Here is a 23,245-nt window from a genome sequence, read left to right as displayed (position 1 = left end):
CGAAAATTTTCCAGTCAGGCGCTGTGGAATGGAATATTTTATAGCCAGGCAATGTGGAACCGAATATTTTCCAGTCAGGCGCAGTCGAGTGGAATATTTTCCAGTCAGGCACTGTGTTACAGAATATTTTCTAGTCAGGCGCTGTTGAATCGAATATTTCCCAGTCAGGCTCTGCGGAATCGAATATTTTTCAGTCAGTTTTCCAGTCAGGCGCTGTGGAACCGAATATTTTTCAGCCAGTTTTCCAGTCAGGCGCTGTGGAACCGAATATTTTTCAGTCAGTTTTCCAGTCAGGCGTTGTCGAATCGAACAATTTTTCAGTCAGGCTCTGTGGATTCGAATATTTTTCAGTCAGGCTCTGCGGAATCGAATATTTTTCAGTCAGGCTCTGCGGAATCGAATATTTTTCAGTCAGGCTCTGCGGAATCGAATATTTTTCAGTCAGTCTCTGCGGAATGAAAGATTTTCCAGTCAGGCGCTGTCGAATCAAATATTTTCCAGTCAGGCGCTATGTAATAGAATATTTTTTCAGTCAGGCACTGTCAGATGACTTCATAATAGCCTAACTTGAGCACTTGCGCGAATGATAGTCATATCATGGTACTATTTCGAGAAGATACTATTTTTTTTCCAAATTTCTTATGAAATAACAGTACGCAGTGAGTTTTGCCCTCGGCATATGGTTGTGCATTGTTGTTCCTTTTAACCCTCATTTGTCTTTTTGTAATTGGATAGGATGGTCCTATCTCATTTAGCCCTCCCCTCTCTCTCTCTCTCTCTCTCTCTCTCTCTCTCTCTCTCTCTCTGACATCGGGGTTTTCTCTCATACAGTAAGCGCCTGGCACTGACAATGTGGACATCAGCGGGGAATATATAGTGTTATCATCTGAATTCGCGTCGTGTTCCCAGCGCATTCAACTTCATTATTACCAGGTAAGACGGAATCATTAGCCTATGTCAGACATCTTTTTATGTATCCATATGGTGTCTGTATAGCTCTCGGTAAATGCATCCCGATGTAAATCTGATCCGGACAGAAGTGAGAGATGGTTCGGACTCGCGCTGTTATCCCGTAGGAAACCGCTGCTGTTGTTATGGCAATAAAAGCGGAGCGCGTTTGTTTCAGCAGCACTAGTAATACAAGTTGAACAACTAACCGACTGGAATGGTGAAGTTTACAGCTTTATGAACGTTCTATGGAATAATTTTAACTCGCAGCTTTCTGAACATAACATTCAAAAGTATAGCGAGCGATATATTGCGTCTGGTAGGATATATTTGTGTAGAAGATTAGAGGACCCAAGTTGACTTGTGAATTTAGATTAGGTTAGTTAATCTGGTTAAGAAGAGCTAATTCAAATCTCCTCTACGCTTAACATAAAGGTTCTTCATTATTTATAAAGGTTCTGTATTGGTTGGTATCAAGCAACGTTTTGGTTTTGGACTTGTTTAGATCATCATATTGGTTCTGATTAAAAAGTTCTTTGTATCTTCATATGTGGCACCAGGCTTTGGTTCTACTGGAGCCTTTATAAACGTGTGTGGTATGGATGAAGTGTTGGAGATACTAGCTAATGGTGTCCGGATGCCAGGGTCTGGGTGATCACTCCTTCTGGACATCTGATTTGATTTTAGATGCTGTAATTGATTAGGTTGACCAGGAGCCAAACCCTCGCAATTAGTGCAAATACTAATTAGCTTGGGTCAGTGACTGAATGACTGAGCATCTTTGTAATTGAACTTATCTAGGAGTGTATTGACTGGTTGTGCTCCAGGAAATGCAGCAATTTAGACTTGCAACAAATTTGCATACAGAGTCAAACCTTTTTGTTTTCCCCCTCAATCTAAAGATGAATACAACTGATTTAATTCATTTTGTGTGTACATAATACAGTCTTTATTCTTCTGTCATTCACGGTTATAGTGTACTGTAAGAACTTATACTATCATAAACATATCAGCTCGAGTGATTGAATGACTTAGCATTATTGCTAAGTAATTGAAACCGTGTAGAGAATATATTGTATGTTTGGTTCACAAAATGCTGCTGTTTTCCAACAGGCCTAGATTGAATCTTTGTTTGGATTCAAATTTGTTTTTGTGCCGTCATTGTCAAAATCAGAATTGAGTTTTTGTTCACTGTCTGTTTGAATAAATCTATCTATCAATCTGTCTGTTTGAATAAATCTATCTATCAATCTGTCTGTTTGTATCTATCTATTTGTATCTATCTATCTATCTATCTATCTATCTATCTATCTATCTATCTATCTATCTATCTATCTATCTATCCCATCCATCCATCCATCCATCCATCCATCCATCCATCCATCCATCCATCCATCCATCCATCCATCCATCCATCCATCCATCCATCCATCCATCCATCCATCCATCCATCCATCCATCCATCCATCATTCTTTGTATTGTTCCTTCTATCTGTCTGTCCATCCACATTATATAATGTATTTCTAAATATTAAGGCACTTGTAGAATAATATAGTTGATTAGTTATTTTAATTGTTCTCCATCACCTAGAAATTAAGTAAAAGCTTAACTGCACCAGCTGAACTTATGTAGAATAAAAAACCTCATTGTGTTCATGGCATTTTTGCTTCTAAACTGTTTGGCATGTGAGCAGCTAATTCCTGTTCTCTGAATCTCTGAATAGAGATCTTTGTTGCCGTTCTTTTGCCTCTCTGTACAAACTAGCTTTGAAGTTAACTTTGGATTTCAATAGGGTGTACTGAGACATGTTCGTAGCTCTGTCCTTATGAAGAACATTACCCTCTATCTGTCTGTCTGTCTGTCTGTCTGTCTGTCTGTCTATCTATCTATCTATCTGTCTGTCTGTCTGTCTGTCTGTCTGTCTGTCTATTGGCATTGATGGTTCCATGAAGAACCTTTAACATCCATGGAACCTTTCAATTGCACAAAAGGTTCTTTGTAGTGGAAAAAGGTTCTTTAGATTATTACAATGTTCTTCACATTAGAAAAAACATGGTTATTTTAAGAACTGTTGACTGAAAGGTTCATTGGGGAACCAAGAAATGGTTCTTCTATGGCATCGCTGCGAAAACCCCAATTTTTTTAAGAGTGTACGAACCTTGAAATGTCTATTACAAAATAAGTGGTGGTGACGTAATTGTTGCCATTAAATTTTTGACAAATCTGCACCAAAGCACATTAGTTTTGGCTCTTTGATTAAGTCCCTTGTCAACTCAATACCCCTCAAACTGATATTCCCTCAAAGCGAGTTTATAGGAAAACAAATTGCTTCTCTGGTTGAGGAAATGAGAGGAGGCAAAAAAGTGATGAATGACTTAAGAAGGAGAAAAAAAGGAGGGTGAAGTGTAAACATCCTTCTAAAAAAAAAAAAAAAAAAACAGATTTCTGAGACCTCCTCATTGAAGTTCACAATGTACGAGGCATCTAACGCACAATGGCATTACGGTCCCGCTTCAATTTGGCATGGCAGACAGGCGATTAACTGCAGTTTAATCTGCACGAGGCCTTATTCTCCTCAACATTCTGATCTACGACACTATTTTTAGCCCCACAAAACAACCCCGCTTCCCCAACCCCCTAAAAACACTGCAGGCGTCTGTGAGGAATCCAGCATTTAAGATAAGAGCACAGGCTCTGCGTGAGGACGCTAAGTTTATCAGCGTGACATGCATGTGATTTATGCAAATTCTCCCATGTTTCTACTGTTTATTTGTTTCCAGTGAGTTTGAGATGGTTCAGCGCGTGGCTCGTCACGAGATCCTCGGGCAGTTGATCATACGGGGATTCTCTGTTTAAAAAATAGATTTTGAGAAGATATCGACTGCTAGTGCAAGTACATTGGCGTCAACAAACCTGGCTCTTGCCCTGCAATGTGACTTCTGACTGTTAAAACTATTACGACTGGGACTTTAAGTTGAAGGCGCAGAGTTTTGCCATTATTTGCTCACCCTTGTGTTGTTACAAAACCCGTATGACTTTCTTTCATCCGTGGAACATGAAAATAGACATTTTGCAGCTCTTATCTGTGATCTAGTGATCACGTCTTTTCAAAGCTCCCAAAAATATTGATTAATATCCCAAAAATCATCATGGAGGAAATTGTTACTTGAAGTTTTTATTAGAGTAGCCAAAAGATCTTTTATTTCTCTCTGATTTTCAAATCGATGACTATTTCTCTAAATTAACAATTTTACCAAACCAAACACTTTACTTCTCTTTTGCGTCACTCCTTTGTTGAATCATTTAATTTAGTCATAGCTGACTATAAAATAAATGACTTTATTGTAGTTACTTTAAGTAATAATAAGTCATTTGAAAAAGAAAAGGGATTTTTGACCAAACCTTAACCAAAGAACCAAAAATACATCAATATCAGTTATCAGTTTAATGTATTTCTTTCAGCCTATATTGCCTATATGTTGGTCAATATTTGATATTTTATTGTATTTCGGCCTATTTCCTCCTAGTTTAAAACATCAATCATTTGAGCACTTATTTGTCGTAGTATTCAAATAATAATTCTATTTATATGTTTATTTATATGTCTTATTTACAGTATGCAATATATTTTTAGAGAAAATAAGTTTAATATCAGCCATCTATCGATTATCGGCCATGACATACAAAGAATGATTGACTTCAGACTTCATGATCAGTATCAGTCAAAATTTTAGTGCATACATATTTATTTATTTATTTATTTATTTATCTATCTATCTATCGGTTTAACCATAGTAAGTTAATTCATTCAGTCATTCATTCATTCATGACAGTCACTATGGAAAATATAGAAAAGAGCTGCATGAACATTCTTCAAACCTTCTCCTTTTGTGTTTCACAGAAAAAAAATAAAACAGTATACAGGTTTGGAACGAAATGAGGATGACAGAACTTAATTTTGAGTGAACTATCTCTTTAAGTAAAGAAAAAACAGTTTATTGACAGATTGATAGTGTAATAATGGCTTAATGTCTATCGTATGAGGTAAACAAATTCGATCTTTTGACTCACGCGGAAAGAGACGAAACTTGCTGTCACAGTGTGTTTAGAGCTGAATCTGATACAATGTTCCACCACACTATAGCACTTCCTCCAGCTAAATTTGTCAACTTACATGAGTATATTGGTCCTGTCTGGTACATTTATAGGTAATGCTATGAATTTTCTTTTTGACAGACAGGATTTGTCATACTGTTTTTCATCTTGTTGGTCCATTGATATCTATTTTTGACAATACAAAGGTTTATTTGATGTTTTAAATCTTGCTGTGTGCACATGCACTGTGATTTATTTATTTTTTTTTAAGTTGAAGATTGTTGGAGCATGTTTTATATATTATTAGAGTTAGAAAATACTTTTTCAGTCATTGTACTTGCCTCTATTTGTTAAATTTACTAACAATTTCTAAATGAAAATGGTTTAAAAGTAAATCCTACACCATTTTTTCCTGTGTGGTGTCATTTTAAGCCTGTTAGACTTCCAATTCCTTTTGTACAACTAAAGATCCCAGCTTACACAAATATATTCTAAGAATATTTTGCTAAGGTTGCCATTTATAGTGAAAATGTTATTTCTGAATGTTCCCCAAATGTTCAAAACCTCCAGTTTGTTTTGTTTTGAATATCTTTTTCTTGGTTAGACGAATGTTAAGGGAACAGTCCCTTATAGTCCAGTTATAATTTTGCAAACATTATGAGAACGTTACCTTTGAATGTTGTCAGAACGTTAGTAACATTTAAAAAATTTTTAGAGAACAAGGTCAATTAAAACATTTCAAAAAAAAAAAAAAAACGTTCCAAGAGCAATGTATAACATTTAGTGCTGTCAAATCGATTAATCGCGATTAATCGTATCTAATATAAAAGTTTGTAAATATAAATTATGCACTGTATGTATATACAGTGTGTATGTGTGTGTGTATATATATATATATATATATATATATATATATATATATATATACACTGTAAAAATATATATTTACAAACATTTATGTTAGATCCGATTAATCGTGATTAATCAATTAATGGTTCAAATAATGTTTTGCGAACATTATTAAAGACCACATAACTTTGAACGAACTTTCTATTAACGTTACTTGAAGAACTTTGAGAGAACGGTAGCTAAAGTTCACTGTTCCCTGTTAGCTGGAATGGTTTCAGGAAAAAAAGGGTTGACAATAATGAAAATAATGGACATTAATTTCAAACCCATACCATATCTCACTCTTTTGTCAACGTACATTGTCAAGGTTGTTGCTTTTGTCTAGAGACTGTATCTAAACTTAAAAGGTTCTCCGTTGTGCATGTAGTTTGACACTCGTATGCTTCAGTCGAAGTTTTCTCCCATCAATGTCACAACACCACCCCCCCCTTTCTCGCCCACTGTCAATGTTGTGCTTCCAACTTTTTCAGAGCGTCTTTGATATATTTCTTTGGAAGTGAGGTGTTGCAATTTAGAGCTCTGAGAATTTTTAGATCAAGACGTACAAGACGTATCTCTCCAATTCCCATCGGTATCAAAGCCAGCTGGCAAGGTTGCAATCAAAAAGCTGAAAATGACTTTCAGAAAACGGCGACGCGTTTGACCTGTTCGCGAAAAGTGAAGGAACGTTGTCGTTTTGATAAAAGAACGCAGAGCTATTTGATATTTGTGGTTTACTGCCGTTGATAACGACTGTTAGAGTTAGTGAGGATTGTGTAATTGTTCAGTCAGTTTATACAGGCCTCTTCTGAATAATTTCCAACAGAACACTTCTTTCATAGTGAGAGAATACATTTGTTTCACGTGTTCTAGCAGGCAGAATGGTAAAAACACAGCCCACTCCTCAGAACAAGCTTCCCCTTATTTTCCTGCTTTCTGAGAGATTGAGGTCATTGTTAATTGAAACACAGACACATGTTAATTAGTGCGAGATATTTTTCCCCTGAATCTCTCCAACTAACGATGTCCTTCAATTAATTAACGGCTTCTTGTCTCTGCTGCAAGCTAGTGCAAGTCAAGAGAAAAATAAATTAAAGGAATGGTTCAGCCACAAATGAACATTCGCTCGCCCTCGTGTTGTTTCCCAAATGACTTTCGTTATTCCGTGGAGCACAAAAGAAGATGTTTAGCAGGATGTTAATGCTGCTCTTTTCCATATAATCAGAGCAGTGGCCACAGAATGTCACATAAGGTTTATTTGTACTCCTGCATATTCAAACCCAATGCCATTTGGTGTCGTTGATATCAAACTTAATTCATTCGTAGTTAATTCAAATAATAATGACTGAAAGTTTGGTCTATTCCTATTTTGCAGTAGTGTTGTTATTGTAAACTAAAATTAAAACTATTAAGAATCGGTTTGTGAAAATAATGCTGAAACTATGTATTAATATTAAATGAAAACCTTTTTTTTTTACTTTGAATTGAAAAAAAAAACACATTTTAATTAAAATTTAAATGAAAACTGATAATACAAAAATAAAAGTTAATAGTATATTATATATTGTACTATAATAGTATATAAATAATGCTAAAAAACACTTTTGGAGTTTGTCAGACATGGCCACTATTAATGGATAAGAGCAGCCTGAACATTCTACTAAACATCTCCTTTTGCTTTCCATAGTGAAACATAGTTATTATTTTATATGAGGGATGCACCTGTATTAAAATTCTAGCCAAAACCGATAAGCTGATCATTTGCATCAAAGTTCGTTTACAAACTTTACTCATCTAGTTTTCATATTACTGTATGAACGATAACTGTTAAATACTGATATTCCATACTAATTTGTCTCTAATTAGTTAAAATAAGTTTTTTTAAAGTTAATTTAGGCAATGTGTACATTATGAAAAAAATATTAAATTTTAAGATTTGCTAAAGATTACATTTAAATGTATTATATTGTAATTATTATTAATTATATTTAAGTGTAATGAATATAACGTTGCATATTAGTGTTTTTACAGTAAATCTAAATGTAAAAGCACATGTGCACATACGCCAAAATTTTTAATATCAGCCTAAACTGATATTGTGCATGCCTATTTATTATACAAGTTAAAATGTACTTATTTTATAGTCAATTAAATGCCTTAATAAGAGTGTAAAATAAATAATTTAGTTGAATTGTTAGTTTGACACTGGCATCAATTTAAATGTAGGCTTGAGAGAAATCTAAGTAAAAGCTCACTAGGATACTCATATAAAGCTTAAGTAATTAATTTCAGACCAGGAGGATTTCCTGACGCCTAACGATTTTTTCCATGGTGATTTTTGGGATATAATCAATCTGACATGTGTATCAAACACCTGTTTTCCCCAAACAGAATGGCTGCCACCTTCCATTTTAATCAGCCACAGGAAAACTGCCATGGTGTGCTTGACTATCCGTCCCAGAAAACCAAACACGGATCCGTCACCGCTCCGCAGAGAGATCCCCCCCAAGCGATATTTATGAGACGCACTATCCACCTCCTACAGGCTCAAATGATGTCCTTTCCGGAAAGGCACGCGTGTACCTGAGCGTTGTGGGCGCCTTGCCATGACATGTTGCCTTTACATTAAGAGGAAAGCTCTAGTACAATGCTATTTTCTAAAGTAGTACTTAAGAGGAGGGGAGGGACCTCTGGAGTTTCCGCCACTCGTTGGGAGTCTTGATAGTGGGAAAGAGGGGTGGAAAAAAGAGTGTTCATTTGAAAGCACTCTGTATCCTCAGAGGGACGGCTAACCACATAGGGAAGAGTTGAAATCCTCCATTAGACTGAAAGGTTACAGGCTAATAACTGACTGTGGAAATAGGATAGGAGAACGAACGCTTTTTGGCATTCGGGCTAAGTGAAAATTGTGTCTTGCAAACATGAGCATATAGCGGAAGGTCTTGCCTGTAATAGCAGGATGTTGGTGGACGACGTCAATTCAAAATTGACCTTATTTATTAATGTGCTCCTGCAGTCGTTGTGATTTATTTTCGAGCATCTTATTCCAAAGAGAAAAAAATAATAATCTTTGCAACATTTCATCAACATTGTCTCTAAAATAACTAGGACTAGATTATTTTTCAGGACCATAACATTTATTATATAAATATTTTAGTGCTGTCAAATCGATTAATCGCGATTAATCGTATCTAAAATAAAAGTACGTACATATATAATACTGTACGTGTAACACACGTAACACACACACACACACACACACACACACACACACACACACACACACACACACACACACACACACACACACACACACACACACACACACACACACACACACACACATATATACGTATATATACATATATATACATATATGTACACATACAGTATTATATATTTACGTACTTTTATGTTAGATGCGATTAATCGATTTGACAGCACTAATTTATTTTATAATAAAAAATTTGATTAGGACATTACATTTGAAATACAAAATATTTATAAAGAAGTATTTTTAGAATTTTATAAGGTGAAATCTTTACAGTTCTGCATTTCAGTTTTAGATGAAACTCACAGCTGTCTGATGACACAGGGGAACTGGTTATTAATATACTTTTCCGTACTGCTATGATTCATTACTGTAGCATTTTTTTTTTCTTTTGTTCACAAATAATTGTTGTCAATCTGTTAACCAACAGCAGTCAGTAATATACTATAATAATAATCGATATTATAATAAATAAAAATTGTATTAATTTATTATTAATGTATTTATTAATATTGTTAATTAATCTAAACATATTATAATAAGATATTTATAACACATATATAATATAATTAACATTAATATATATTTAATCCATTATTATATTATGCAAATATATTTTTTTGCATCACTGGTAATCACATATTAGGCCATTATGTAGTATCAAATGAAGGCATGGTATTGCTGACAAACACATAAGACTCTATTTTTTAAATGGATAGTTTTGCCAACATTGAAAATACTTCTATCATTGAGGAACATGGTCACAATGAGCTGTTTTTGTATGGAAAATGCCACATATTTTTTCTAAATTCTGCCCTTGTGCTGACAGGAACAAATAGACGCCTATTGGTTTGGAATGACATGAATGTGAATAAAGTGACATTCATTTTTGGGCAGTCTACTCAATATAATATGCAGACCTCTTGTTCGATTGTCCAATGCAAATGTGAATGACAGGTCGAATTACACCGCAGTCGAGCAGCCATGGAAGAAGCGCTTCCGCGTAATCGAGTCGTACAAGAGCATGCTCCACTAATTCACATCTAATGCGCAATTTTTTAGTAAGATCTAGGTCAAATAGTATGTCCCATCAAGAGAAAGAAAACTTCCAGCCTGCCTTTTATTTTAAATGAGTCACCCCCCACACCATGCATTATTCGGCTTCTCCCGCTCAAGCATGGGTGCACAATTATGTCAAGCAATGCCTTGGCTTGAACAAACGCCTGAATGGTTCGCTTGGTCGTAAAGAAGATCGCAGAAGCACTCAACTGCTTTATTATTTAAAGCCCATCATCTGCTCATTTCCGAGACTTGAGCTGTACCGCATCTCCTGAGTTTAGATGAGGTGAATTTGTTTGTGTAATCCCTGTCGACCTCCATCGGTATAGTCGACAGGGAATCTAGATGATCGTGTCCTGTGAATGCAACCAATCCTGGGAAATTGTCACCTTTCTCATGTCTCATGTAGAGAAGCCTAGGTGGTTTTGAAAAAAGTTTTTTCTCTCACAAGCTGGGTGGGTTGGCATCGTGAATGAGGTCAAACTGATATGGCAGAGGAACAGAGGAAGAGAAAGACGTTGCTTGACAACTTCGCTTGATTATGTTGAAGGAATATGTAATGTGAAAAGATCTGTGAGCAGTGAGAACTGGAAAGCCTTTTAATGGAATTCTAATGGTATCATGTTGAAAAAAACTCATAGTAATAATATTGTGTGATATACTTTTTGGACATTTACCATATTTCCATGTGATACCATAACTATGCCATTGCACTTACAGAGTACTTTTATAAGGGATGGTACTCCAAAGTATTGCCATGGTACAAATATTATGGTATTACCATGCTAACATGTTCAAAAAACATGGTAATACCTTGGTATCTTTTGTATATTTCCTGACTTTGAGTTTGAGTTTGATATTCCCATTATCCTATTAAAGCTCCAGTATGTGACTTTGGTATTTGACCACAAGAGGGCGCAGTTTCCAACAATAACAAAGGCGAAGCTTGATGACGCTATGAAGGAGGTGACGATGGGAGATGTGGTTTATAATGCGTTTTCACCATCTAACGATGTATCTAAATGGAATTAATGAATCATGATCACGGATGAGGTAATTTATTCGTTTTTGTATTACCTGTATGTCTTATCGTATTATTTTATGTCATCATAATTAATGAACTGCAAGGGACGTGAAATGTTATGCTATATTAGGCTATCCCGTTACAACATACAGCTATTTGTCAAATGATTTGTTTGGTTAATGTTGTGCAGTTTTACGTTTTTTATGGTTAATGCCGTGTTGTTTAACGTGTTCAAACCAATATCTAAAAGTAAATTTGAACGAACATTTGCAAGTAACATCATCTCCGATTGTAATTGTACTGCCATAATCTCGGTCACCACACGTGATAAAAAGCCTTACCAAAGTACAAAGAGCAATATAACTTTGTTTATAAGTGCTATTATTGACAGTTGCATGTCTTACCTGTCTCAACACACTCGCGAGAGAGTCTCTGACAAGTCCAGACGCGCAGCTCTCTCCATCTCGAAAACGCCTGCCGATATTTATCCGGGTTTTATTCCTCCGTTTGTCACACAGTCCGTGACTCCGCGTGTATCCGAATATGGACGCTTTCGTTTTGTTGGCACTTCAATACTCGCCAAAGAGTTCGTGATCCATAACAGCTATAACCATACAGTCTATGGCTATAACGCTTTAACCACCACTTCCGCATTTGACCATGCGATATTCCGGTGTGGTGGGTCATATTTTTTATTTTATTCCTTTTTTTATTCTTTGTCAGATGTCTTTATTGTTTATTGTGATAAGAAAAAAACCTCAATAAAGTTGTAAAAAAAAAAAAAAAAATCCGGTGTGGTGGAATATCCTATCACATGGTCCACACCGGAAAGAAGGATAGAGAGAGCGGACATTGCGTCACTGAGGCGCGACATTTCTTTTCCGGGACGGCCAGTTATTTAAAATCGGAATTTCTCTGAAATAAAAAATCTTTGGAGACTTTTGAGATATTGTAAGTACATAACTGGAGGAAATATATCACACTGTGCAAGTTATTTTTGGAAATTTTATTACAAAATCCCTACATATTGGAGCTTTAAACGAATAGGCCTATACCAATTTCTTAAAGTCCCCCTGTGGTGAAATCAAGCTTTTAATGTTTTTCTATGTCTATGTGGTGTTTTTAATATGCGTCAAGACAAACCATGTGCAAATTCATCAGTCATCACCATTGCTGAGTATTTTCTCCTTAAAACTGCAGTGAACCAAAGACAGTCTCTAAAACACGGTTTGAAATCGCTGGTGTTTCTTATGTCACAAACCACCTTATCTACCTTATGCCGATCCGGCATCTTAACCAATCAGGTCAACGTGTGATCGTCAACGAGTGGATCGCTGAGCTGAGTGAGTGGAGGCGGGGCTCATTTGCATATTCATAGAACCACGTTTACTAAATGAGGCACGGGTGTAGAGTTACATTCATTGTAAGGCATGATGAATGTTCAAGGAAAAATGTTTAAATATGTCATTTTGGTGATTAAAGATTAGTTTTAATGGATACAATTATTGACCACAGGGGGACTTTAATTAGTGCTATGAACATGACTGATACCTCAAATCATGTAGTCTGTGCATTTTTATAAACGATTGGACTTTGGGATTTTCGGCAAACGAAAAAGCAGAGGAAAAACTCTTAAGATTTCCATTGAAGGAAGGCCTCGAGCCATATCTGGGGTCATATTTGGGGTGCGCCTTTGAATTGCACCAGTAAGCATCTACCACCAACCAACCAGAATACCTTAGCAACAGTGGAGCAATCATCCAGAATGCACTTTGGCAGCGAGCTTTGCACAGAAAATGCAACCATTTTTGTTAGTCTAACAGCACAGTTTATTTTTCTCCTTTATCTTTGTGTGTTTTGCCCAACAACAACTGTCTTGCGTCTCTCCAGAAAAATACGCCCTTGTTTGTGAAACAGTTTCCCCTAAGTCAAATAAATAACAATGGCGAAGGAGCTGCCATAATGGAAGCTCACATGTCATGAGGAATGCTCCTAAGGCGGCGCGAGAGGGGGTTGTTATGCTGTGTGGGCGCATGCATGCACGTCTTTATCCTCGAACACGTCAGAATGATTCATACGATGACAGAGCAGCCACTGTGCTGGCCCCGCCATCGCTTCCCGCTCACAAGTGGCTGCTTTGTGTCTTCGTCAACCTCGGTACAGAGATGGCAGGACATGACGAGCAGGACCCATTCAGCGAGAGATGCCCGCTCTCTCTGGATCTGACCGGTCCAAGACCGTCGAGAAGGAGCGAGGTTAGGCAGCAATGGGGAGTCTTGCCAAGTCGGCAGGCAGCATCCATTCCCATCCTGAATTTAATATCCTAATGCACTCTTGGAATCGCAGATCTAATAAGATGGAGAGGGAGGGAGGGAGAGAAAGAGGGTGGCCCTTTTCAATAATGAAAACCGGGCAGAAATCTCTCAAGCAGTGAGAGGGGGAGAGAGAAAGAGGCCTACCATAAATTACCGAGTCAGGATGTGACACACACGTCTCCAAAAGCTCTTGGAAATACCAATATCTGGACTTATTTGCAGTGCAAAGATGCGGCAGTTGCAATCCTGAGCAGTGAAAGGGCTTTGCAGGGTGGAAAATTCAAGACTGAAGCATTGCTGACTGTGATCCCCGATCCAGCCAGTGTAAAAGAAACAGCCGACTGCTCAACTATATCTCCCTCTCCATCACCCGTTCTTTAGTCCTATCTTTTCGTAGAGTTCATGGTTTCGATTATTGCTGCACAGCACACATTTGTCCTTTTAGAAACATATTTTTGACAGTATTGTCGCCGAGACCAGCTCATTCGAGCCCAGACTGAGACCTGAGTAGGGTGTGTCAGAGTAAAGGCTAAAGGCCTGTTCACACCAAGAGCGATAACTATAAAGATAACTACATTAGCATCCACACCAGCGGACGTGTGATTAACGTTCTGATTATTCTAAGCGCGTGCTTGTCTGTCACTTTAAATGCTCAAGCTCGTTACAGCAGGATGGATTCTGATTGGCTGCCAACGTTTTTGTTGTTCATCATCTGGATAAAATTGTTCTGAAAGTGATTCCAACGATATTGTTTCTCTGTGCCGTTATAGCTGTGGTGTGAACTCTTTTTAATATTGAGAACCATTTTTAAAACTACATCTTTCATCGTTATTCTTATAGTTATCATCCTTGGTCTGAACGGGCCTTAAGAGTAGAAGAGGGTCGAGTCCGATTCGAGAAAGGACCTGAAGAGGGTTGAGTCAAAGTCAAGACTGAGACTTGAATACGATCAAGTCTGAGTCGATACTGAGACCAGAAGAGGGTCAAGTCCGAGTATGGACAGAGACCAGAAGAGGGTCAAGTCTGAGTCGATACTGAGACCAGAAGAGGGTCAAGTCCGAGTATAAACAGAGACCAGAAGAGGGTCAAGTCCGAGTTGACATGAGACCTGAAGAGGTGTGAGTCTGAGTCAAGACCGAAATGCAAATGCTTCTGAGTCTATGATATGAGTCCATTAGTCCAGTCTCGAGTACTACAATACTGATTTTGAAGACCATCAGAATTTCTTTCTGTCTCGAGAAAAACGGATAAAAAACAACAACAACAACACAACCCTACAGGACAAGGAGTTTGTAGAATGGATAATATTGATGTCCATGATCAAATGCCCTGCAAAATTTGATTGCCCCTCACCTTAATATCACTTGTCATAACTAGCATTAGCAGTTAGCAACCATGTATGACCGTGGCATAAACTAAACTTCAGGAGTCATGTTATTCCATCTGTAGGAAAGAAAAATCACTTATTTTATATCGCAATTCTTTCTTTTAGATGACAGAGCTATTAAATGGAGAGCTAATTAACTTTCTTCTGTGGAACACAAAAGAAGATATTTTGAAACATGTCTCTGCTTGTCCATACAGTAAAAGTCCAGTGTTGTTTTGGACACCATTGATTTCCATTGTTTTGACAGAAACAATGTTCCACAGAAAAATGTCATACAGGTTTGGAATGACATTAGGGTGAGTAAATGATGTATTAAGACTTTAAAGCTATAAAAGAATAACCTTTTGATCAATAAAATATTAATTCGGCTTATTCTCTCTCTCTCTCTCCCGATCACCTCCTTGTTTTCTCTTGAATATACATGTCTGCGCTAGTAATTACTGCACAGATCTCTCTGTTATGTAGCGCAGAGGATGTGGTGTCAGTATGAATTAGGAATGAGACAGCCCTGCAGCTGACGTCTGCACTCGTTTTGAAGATGTAATCATCCACCCTCGTGGCTCCACCAGCATTTGTTTCCATCCCCACCTACTCTTTACGCTAAAATACAAGCTAATCGCTATTATTAGCTCGCTGGGTTTCTGCAAAATAAATCGATTAGGCTGACCTAGTTGATTTGAGGTTTATAAACGGGATGAGGTTTAGTGTCTCCCATGCTGGTGGGATGATGGGATGCTTGTGGCACTCAGGCTTAGTTTTAGCAGCAGGCATCTAGTCGTTCCAGGATCAAGGCCGTACCCTGCGCAGTCCTCGGAAATAGTCTAATTCTCTTTCTAATTCTCAGAAATGGTCTAAATCCCACTACCAGTCCGATCCAGTGGACAGAACGAGACAGTTATATCCTCATTTCGCCCTTTGTCTTTAGCTTTGTCTCTCTTTTAGTGCATTATCCCAAAATAAAAACGTTAGCAAATAACTTCATATTCGACGTTATGTTTGTGACTCGAAAAAACGCTACTAAATCACAAACAGCTTGCAATGATTTCACAATGTTGCAGATTATTGTTTCAAAGCGTTCAAGACCACATACATTTAAAAATATCCTGTGTATTAAGGACGTAGGTTAAAAAGTTGATCACAACCTTTCCAGGACTTTTGAAAAGTTTTGTTTACAATGTAATTGTGCTAATGAGGCGTTCTTGTCTCTTTAGTAAACACTTTACTTTTAAAGAAATATGTGGCAAAAGCATGCCAGCTAGGCGATGTGACTGCATGCGTTTTCATGCAGCATCGATTACTTTGTGAGGGGCGAACAATGCAACTCTGGGTAAAGGAGCTGGCACACTTGCATTTGAGCATGCACTTTTATTTTTACACACTATTCGCTCCAGTGTTTGTGTTCCTCTGCGGCATGCAGCACTTTTTTTTTTTTTTTTACCTCGGCACTGAGCTGCTTATCATTCTAGAGGCTGGTTACCTCTCGCTGACTTTGATCAAACCCTGTTTCTAGACACCCCTCCGCTCCGCCTTTACTCGGCTTGCCATGAAAGAACCTGACGCCCATTACCTCTGCATCTATCCCAGAAATCCTCTCTGCAATTTCCTGATGGCCTATGGGGGGGTTTGATGGAATGTCATAGGTTGTTAAGAGTGGGTGAGAAGTGCCAAGCTCTCAGAGGTTCCCCCGGCCCAGGTCCTGGCGCCCCGCACTAAGCCGTTTGTTGCTGGCGTGACAGTCGCAACCGCTAACCGTTGCTAAAAGTGGCCTGCTTTTCCTAGCACTGGCTAATCTCACTTTGTTTCGCCAAGCTCCTAGTTTCCACAAAGCCAGCACTTAAATAACAGCGCTGGCTTTTAAGAGCCGGCCCAGGCCGAGGTGGAGGGAATTACGGGGGTGAGAGCGGCGCGGTTCATCGCTGCAGATAAATCGACGACATTCAGTCGCGACACGCTGCTAAACCCATTCATGCACTTATAATGCAAGACAGGATCTTAATCATTCAACGCTAGAGTGTTTTTGTTTGTGGCTAGGTTTTTTTTCTTCTTTCTGTCTGCCGAGTGCCTAAAATATTTAACAAGGCTTGTTCTATTTTTGGATGGAAGCTCATTCTCCCCCACTGTGTGCGTTCCTTTGCTTTTTCTCTTTTCTAACCATGATACGACGACTTCTGAAATTCAGTTGGATGCAGTTTTTAGCTTTGCCAAGAACCAGCAGTGAGTAGGGCTTTGTGTTGATGGTATTTACCTGCTGACAGTTGAAATGTGTTACTGGGTAGAGTTTCAGCTATACCATTTATTCCACAGTATTGCAGTGATGCTACTCTTCAATTCAAGATGAAAAACACCAAGTAGAATACTTGAGATTATTCTCTGATACGGATGTTTTGTTTGTAAATCTCTTTTTAACAAATATATAAAGTTATTATCTTATTTGTTTGTTTATTTGTCTGATTGATTGATTTTAAGACTCATTATTTATTATGTAATAGTGTAAAATACAAATAAAACACATTTATTTGTTTATCATGTGATTTTATTTTTTAAACTACTACTAATAATAATGGAATAATAATAATTAGTAGTTTAAAAAATAAACCCTATAAATAGTAATAATAATAACAACAATAATTGTTTATTATTATTATTATTTTAAAATGCATAAAAATACAAATAAAATGTATTGTTTTTGTATTTTTTTATAATTAAGGAAATATATTTTGAATATTTTTTTTTCTCAGTTTCTTACTAAAATTTCTTGTACTAAATTCTTTTCCATTTTTTTGATTTTTTTTTTTTTTTTTTGGTCTTACCACCAGTATGTGGAGGCCAAAACAAGTTTCTTTCACAACGACTGGATCTTTGAAGATATTCTGCATGCAAATTGAATAAGTTGGCAGGTGTCACCATTCACTGAGGACACATAGCCTATCAGCGTGCATGTTAATCACTTTCATTGCATCCTAGATCTGTCTATTTTCACCTTTTTCTTCCTTCCTCCCCTCCTCTCCCCGCTGTGCATCTGTCCATCACAATGACAGACGGATGGGATGCTCCCTGGGAAAATAAAATAAAAATACATGGAAATCTGCTGTTGTGACAGAGAGAAAGACCAAAGTCCTGTATTTGTAGATGAATCTTAGCTAGAAATGGCTAATCTAAGAGCAGATTCTGTTCGTAATGCTCAAAGCCTTTGCGCCCCGACCAATCAGAACTCATCCTAATACAGTTTGTGTCCTGCTGTATGATTTCCCACAGGCTCGCTGTCAGTTGTCCACATGGGGTTTAATGTGAAGTCATTACTTATGAGTTTTGACGGATGTCATGAGACGTATGACTAATTATTGAAAGGTTTGAAGTGTCATTCTCAATATCAATGATAAATGTTAAGCACTTAACATTTGATTGGCGGTTGGTGACACCAACACCCCAGCCAGAACCCAAAATATGCTTAGAACTAATATTCAGAACTGATATAAGATTGTTGTATTCTTGCTTGTCTCGTCTAATTATCTTCTCTGCATGTCTTAAAGCGGGTCCTACAAACCAATCCTCTTGGTTGCATATCACCTCAAGCGTGACCACCAAACATGCTGTCTGGGATTAGACTCAAAGGTCATATGTCCCAGTAAGTGTGCCATTTATGGGGAGATGAAAGCAAGCGGTTTGAGGAATAGCTTTGAATACCTGCCATGACATGTGCCTCTCGACTGAAGAGCAGCATGCAGGATTTTTCCTCGTGTCTCAAGCACACAAGTGGCTTCAAATGAGGTTTTTCCACACATGGCTTCCCAGAGCCAAACACAAAAGGCCTTGTTGTAGCTGTGAGATGGTTTCTCATTAGAGAGCTGGCTGCTTTTTTTTATCCAGTTCTCTGACTTTAGAACTGCTATGATGTTGTACATTTTAAGATTTGTTTTTCGGATTACCGCCATGATAGATTATACAACTGGCGGTCGAGACATTTTAGATAGCTTGCTGCTTAGTGTCCTAGTTTATTTAGCTTACAAAACAAGTCAGAAAACAAGACCTCCACACTTTTGTGGTGGTTAAAACCAGGGCTGGGCAGATAAATTGCACATTGTAGTCTGTTACTGTTTACAAATTACACAACGAAAATTGTAATCTAGATTACTCAGTTTAGGTAATGTATTCGGACTACTTTTGGATTACTTTTAGATTACTTTTGACCTAACTCCTTTAAAATCTCTGGTCTCCAAGTAAATATTTTGTCTGACAAAAAAAAAGTTTGGGAACCCCTGCATTACATGAACTCACAATAATAAACATGAAAATCATATATTTTTTTGATTGAACGCCATTGTCTGAATAATATGTAATCATGTAACTGTAAAAGTGACTGTAATCTGATTATGACCATTTTAAAATTTAATATAATCCAATTACAGGTACTACATTTTTGTAATCTGATTAAGTTATCCAGATTACATGTAATCAGTTACTACCCAGCACTGGTTAAAACATTGTTTTCCAGTATGGAACCCATTAATTGGAGTATCCCATCATTTCTAAAGACAGAGGCTCATGAGATAGATGTGGGTTAAAGTAACTTACGGGACAGGAACTGAAGGTCACAGCCCAGACTGGCAGGTCTCATTGGAATCATGCATCAATTATTTTTATTTCTTGTTTTTGCCTGACACTGTGAGTTGCCAATTTGGGTGCCCGTTTTAGAGCGCTGGCATTCCGGGCAAGGTAAGCGCCCACATTTAACCACCGGTTCTGCTGTTTTATTGGTGTGGCTTCACTCCAGCATAAATGAATAGGTGTTCCAGTGCATAGCTCTGTCTCTGCTCTGCGCAATGTGTAAATTTGTGTCTAAAGAGTGTTGAGAGGAGTGACCATAACATAATTTAAGTATAGAGTAAATATGCACGGTTCACTTAAATTTATGCTAAAAATGTACAACCTTGGTAACAATTTATACCCATGTGAAATGGAATAATAAGTTTGTTTTTCTCTATTTACTATTTTAGGACCATTAATGTTGGTTGGTTGGTTGGTTTGTGAGTGAGTAGGCGAGTGAGTGAGGTGAGTGAAATGTGTGTGTGTGTGAGTGAGTGAGTGAGTGAGTGAGTGTGAGTTAGTGAGTGAGTGAGTGAGTGAGTGTAATGAGTGAGTGAGTGTGTGAGTGAGTGTAATGAGTGAGTGAGTAGAGTGGGTGAGTGAGTGAAATGAGTGAGTGAGTGAGTGAGTGAGTGAGTGAGTGAGTGAGTGAGTGAGTAGAGTGTGAGTTAGTGAGTGAGTGAGTGTAATGAGAGTGAGTGAGTGAGTGAGTGAGTGAGTGAGTGAGTGAGTGAAATGAGTGAGTGAGTGTGTGAGTGAGTGTAATGAATGAGTGAGTGAGTGAGTGAGTAGAGTGGGTGAGTGAGTGTAATGAGTGAGTGAGTGAGTGAGTGAGTGAGTGAGTGAGTGAGTGAGTGAGTGAAATGAGTGAGTGAGTGTGTGAGTGAGTGTAATGAGTGAGTGAGTGAGTGAGTGTAATGAGTGAGTGAGTGAGTGAGTGAGTGAGTAGAGTGTGTGAGTGAGTGTAATGAGTGAGTGAGTTGAGTGAGTGAGTAGAGTGTGTGAGTGAGTGTAATGAGTGAGTGAGTGAGTGTAATGAGTGAGTGAGTGAGTGAGTGAGTGAAATGTGTGAGTATGAGTGAGTGTGAGTGAGTGAGGTAAGTGTGTGTGTGTGTGTGTGTGTGTGTGTGTGAGAGAGAGAGAGAGAGTGAGTGAAATGATCGAGTGAGTGAGTGTAATGATCGAGTGAGTGAGTGTAATGATCGAGTGAGTGAGTGAGTGAGTGAGTGACTGTGAGTGAGTGTGTGTGAGTAAAATGATTAAGTAAGTGAATGAGTGTGTGTGAGTGAGTGAGTTAGTGTAAGTGAGTGTGTGTGTGAGTGAAATGATCAAGTGAGTGACTGTGAGTGTGAGCAAGTGAAATGATTGAGTGAGTGAATGAGTGTGTGTGAGTGAAATGATTAAGTGAATGAGTGTGAGTGAAATGATCGAGTGAGTGGGTGGGTGAGTGAGTGAGTGAGTGAGTGAGTGACTGAGTGAGTGAGTGACTGTGTGTGTGTGTGAGTGAGTGAAATGATTGATTGAGTGAGTGAGTGAGTGAGTGAGTGAGTGAGTGAGTGAGTGAGTGACTGTGTGTGTGTGAGTGAGTGAAATGATTGATTGATTGATTGATTGATTGAGTGAGTGAGTGAGTGAGTGAGTGAGTGAGTGAGTGAGTGAGTGAGTGTGTGTGAGTGAGTGAAATGATTGATTGAGTGAGTGAGAGAGTGAGAGGGAGTGAGTAGGTGGGTTGAGTTAGTGTTATTATTGTTTTTAATTTTATTGAGCCGTTTAGCAGTGTCCTGTGATGTGATATAATAAATCAAATTATTTTAATAAATGAACTAATCCTCCTATAATTATTTTGATAAAAAAAGGTTCTGATTACCTCATATTAATTAAGAGACTACATGGCATATTAATAGTTTTGGAAGTGTATTTGTCACGCTGCAAATTTACAATAAATGGACATTTAAATTAAATTAAATGAAGGAAAAGGTCATTTTCAGGTCAAAAGACAAAAACTATAAAAATGTCTTAAAATAATTACACTTTCTCTTTTTAAAACCCCAAATCTCAAATAAAAAAAAAGCAATTTCCAATAATAATAATAATGATAATAATAATAATTACTTAAACAGTAATAAGAATGGGGTGTTGGTAGAATGAGCGGGTAAAATGTGCTTAAAAAACTGTGCTTAATGGTGCCAAAATAGGCTTCATTTTCTTTAAGACAACTATATACTTTTTCAATTCTTTCCTTTGATTTTTGGGATGAAATAAAATGGATTCCTAAAAGGGTTTAGTGAGATTCAGTTAAACAACAGCTCCTCTGTGCGACACCCAGTTGAAACAGAACAAAATGAAGACAATAAAATACAGTCGGCCCTCTGTCTGCATATTCTGAAGAGAGGGATCTTGACATCCGTGCACCTGCATTTTTAATTTCCACCCTGACCGCTCCACAGGGCTCTAGTTCCTCCACGAGAGATCAGTCAGAGCCAGATGGAGATGTCTTTTCCCGCAAGTCATATATTACTCTTTCATTCCCCTATCTCTCTCAGTCATGAAGCAAAGTACTTCACTGAAGACGTCTCCTGCCATCGCAGGGTCTCAGGCAAGCAGGAGTGCTTCAAATGTAAAAATAGCATGACGTGCTGTCTGCCGATTGGCAAAAAAAAAAAAAAAAAAGATTTGTTAGCCGTCTCACTCTTTAGTGGCTGGCAAAAAACACAGGAGCCAAAGAAACAGAGACTTGCAGATATAATCGAATGAAGAATCACTCGGCTCATATTACGGCCAATTTAGGCGCAAGGACAAAACGTACATATCCGTAATGTTTCCTCATTACATTTTCTGGTTAGTGAAGCCATTCAGAGATCAGGTGACGGACGAATCAAGGGAAAGCAGAAAGAAAGAAAGGGCAGAGGACTCCGGTTTACATTTTGCTAAGGCAAACATCACTGTTACGTTTGCTCATACTTGGGTTGGGATTTGAACACTGAAAAAGATCAAAAATCCCATTGTCTTTCATTGATGGAGGGACTTTATTTTAATAAGTGGAGACTACATGGCATATTCAGTAACATTATGTTACCATTTTTTTTTGTTTGCTATCTTTATTTAATATACTGAGGGCAGTACATGCATTGAGTATTGCATTTCTCATTTCCAACAATGTCTTCCTCAAAAGTACTAAAAGAACCGTTAAGGAACTTTAATTATTAAAAGATTCTCATTCCTTCTTTGTACTCTTAACATCCTCTACCTTTAATCCTCTGCAAAGTTTATTTCACTAAAAATGATCAGAGTCAAAGTTCAGTAAAGGATTAGTTTATCAGTTACGCCGAGATAATCGGGAGCGAGCCGCAGTGGAGAAATCTTTATTTATTTATTTTGGAACTCTTTGAAAGTCTTATCCCAATCCACCGGAGTTCTTTATCCGTTCTTATCCTGCTCTTAACCTTTGAATCTCGACAGGCTCTCATCAGGCATCTCTGCAGGGAACAAAGCGATCTGAGAGGTCTATATAATGACTGTTATAGATGTGAAACGCCACGCTTCAAATTTATACATTTATCTTGCTTAGGAATATTCTGAAATCTGTATGCTAATTAACAGGTTTATCTTTCCGCTCAAGTCTCACAATGTCCTGTTATAAAAAAACGTCTTCTGGCACTTTCAGCGAATAAGG

The 23,245-nt window shown here is 37.7% G+C and overlaps 1 protein-coding gene across 6 annotated transcripts in view; it reads left to right on the top strand.

Moving 5' to 3' along the window:
- The first annotated feature begins 212 nt into the window (after positions 1 to 212).
- The window catches only part of pcbp4 (poly(rC) binding protein 4), an 85,371-nt gene continuing 62,338 nt past the window's right edge, over positions 213 to 23,245 (top strand). For 3 of the 6 annotated variants that reach the window (XM_081385356.1, XM_081385355.1, XM_081385360.1), the window contains exon 1: positions 838 to 933. The gene's annotated coding sequence lies outside the window, so the exon portion shown is untranslated. Of the gene's footprint in view, positions 660 to 831; positions 934 to 23,245 lie in introns of those variants that run through there. The other 3 variants (XM_081385357.1, XM_081385359.1, XM_081385358.1) reach the window with 3 other exon arrangements.

The sequence above is a fragment of the Scardinius erythrophthalmus genome, assembly GCF_964197995.2.
Source record: "Scardinius erythrophthalmus genome assembly, chromosome: 14".
Taxonomy (NCBI): Eukaryota; Metazoa; Chordata; class Actinopteri; order Cypriniformes; family Leuciscidae; genus Scardinius; species Scardinius erythrophthalmus.
Note: the sequence above shows the minus strand (reverse complement) of the source record. Positions and strands in the feature narration are given on the sequence as shown.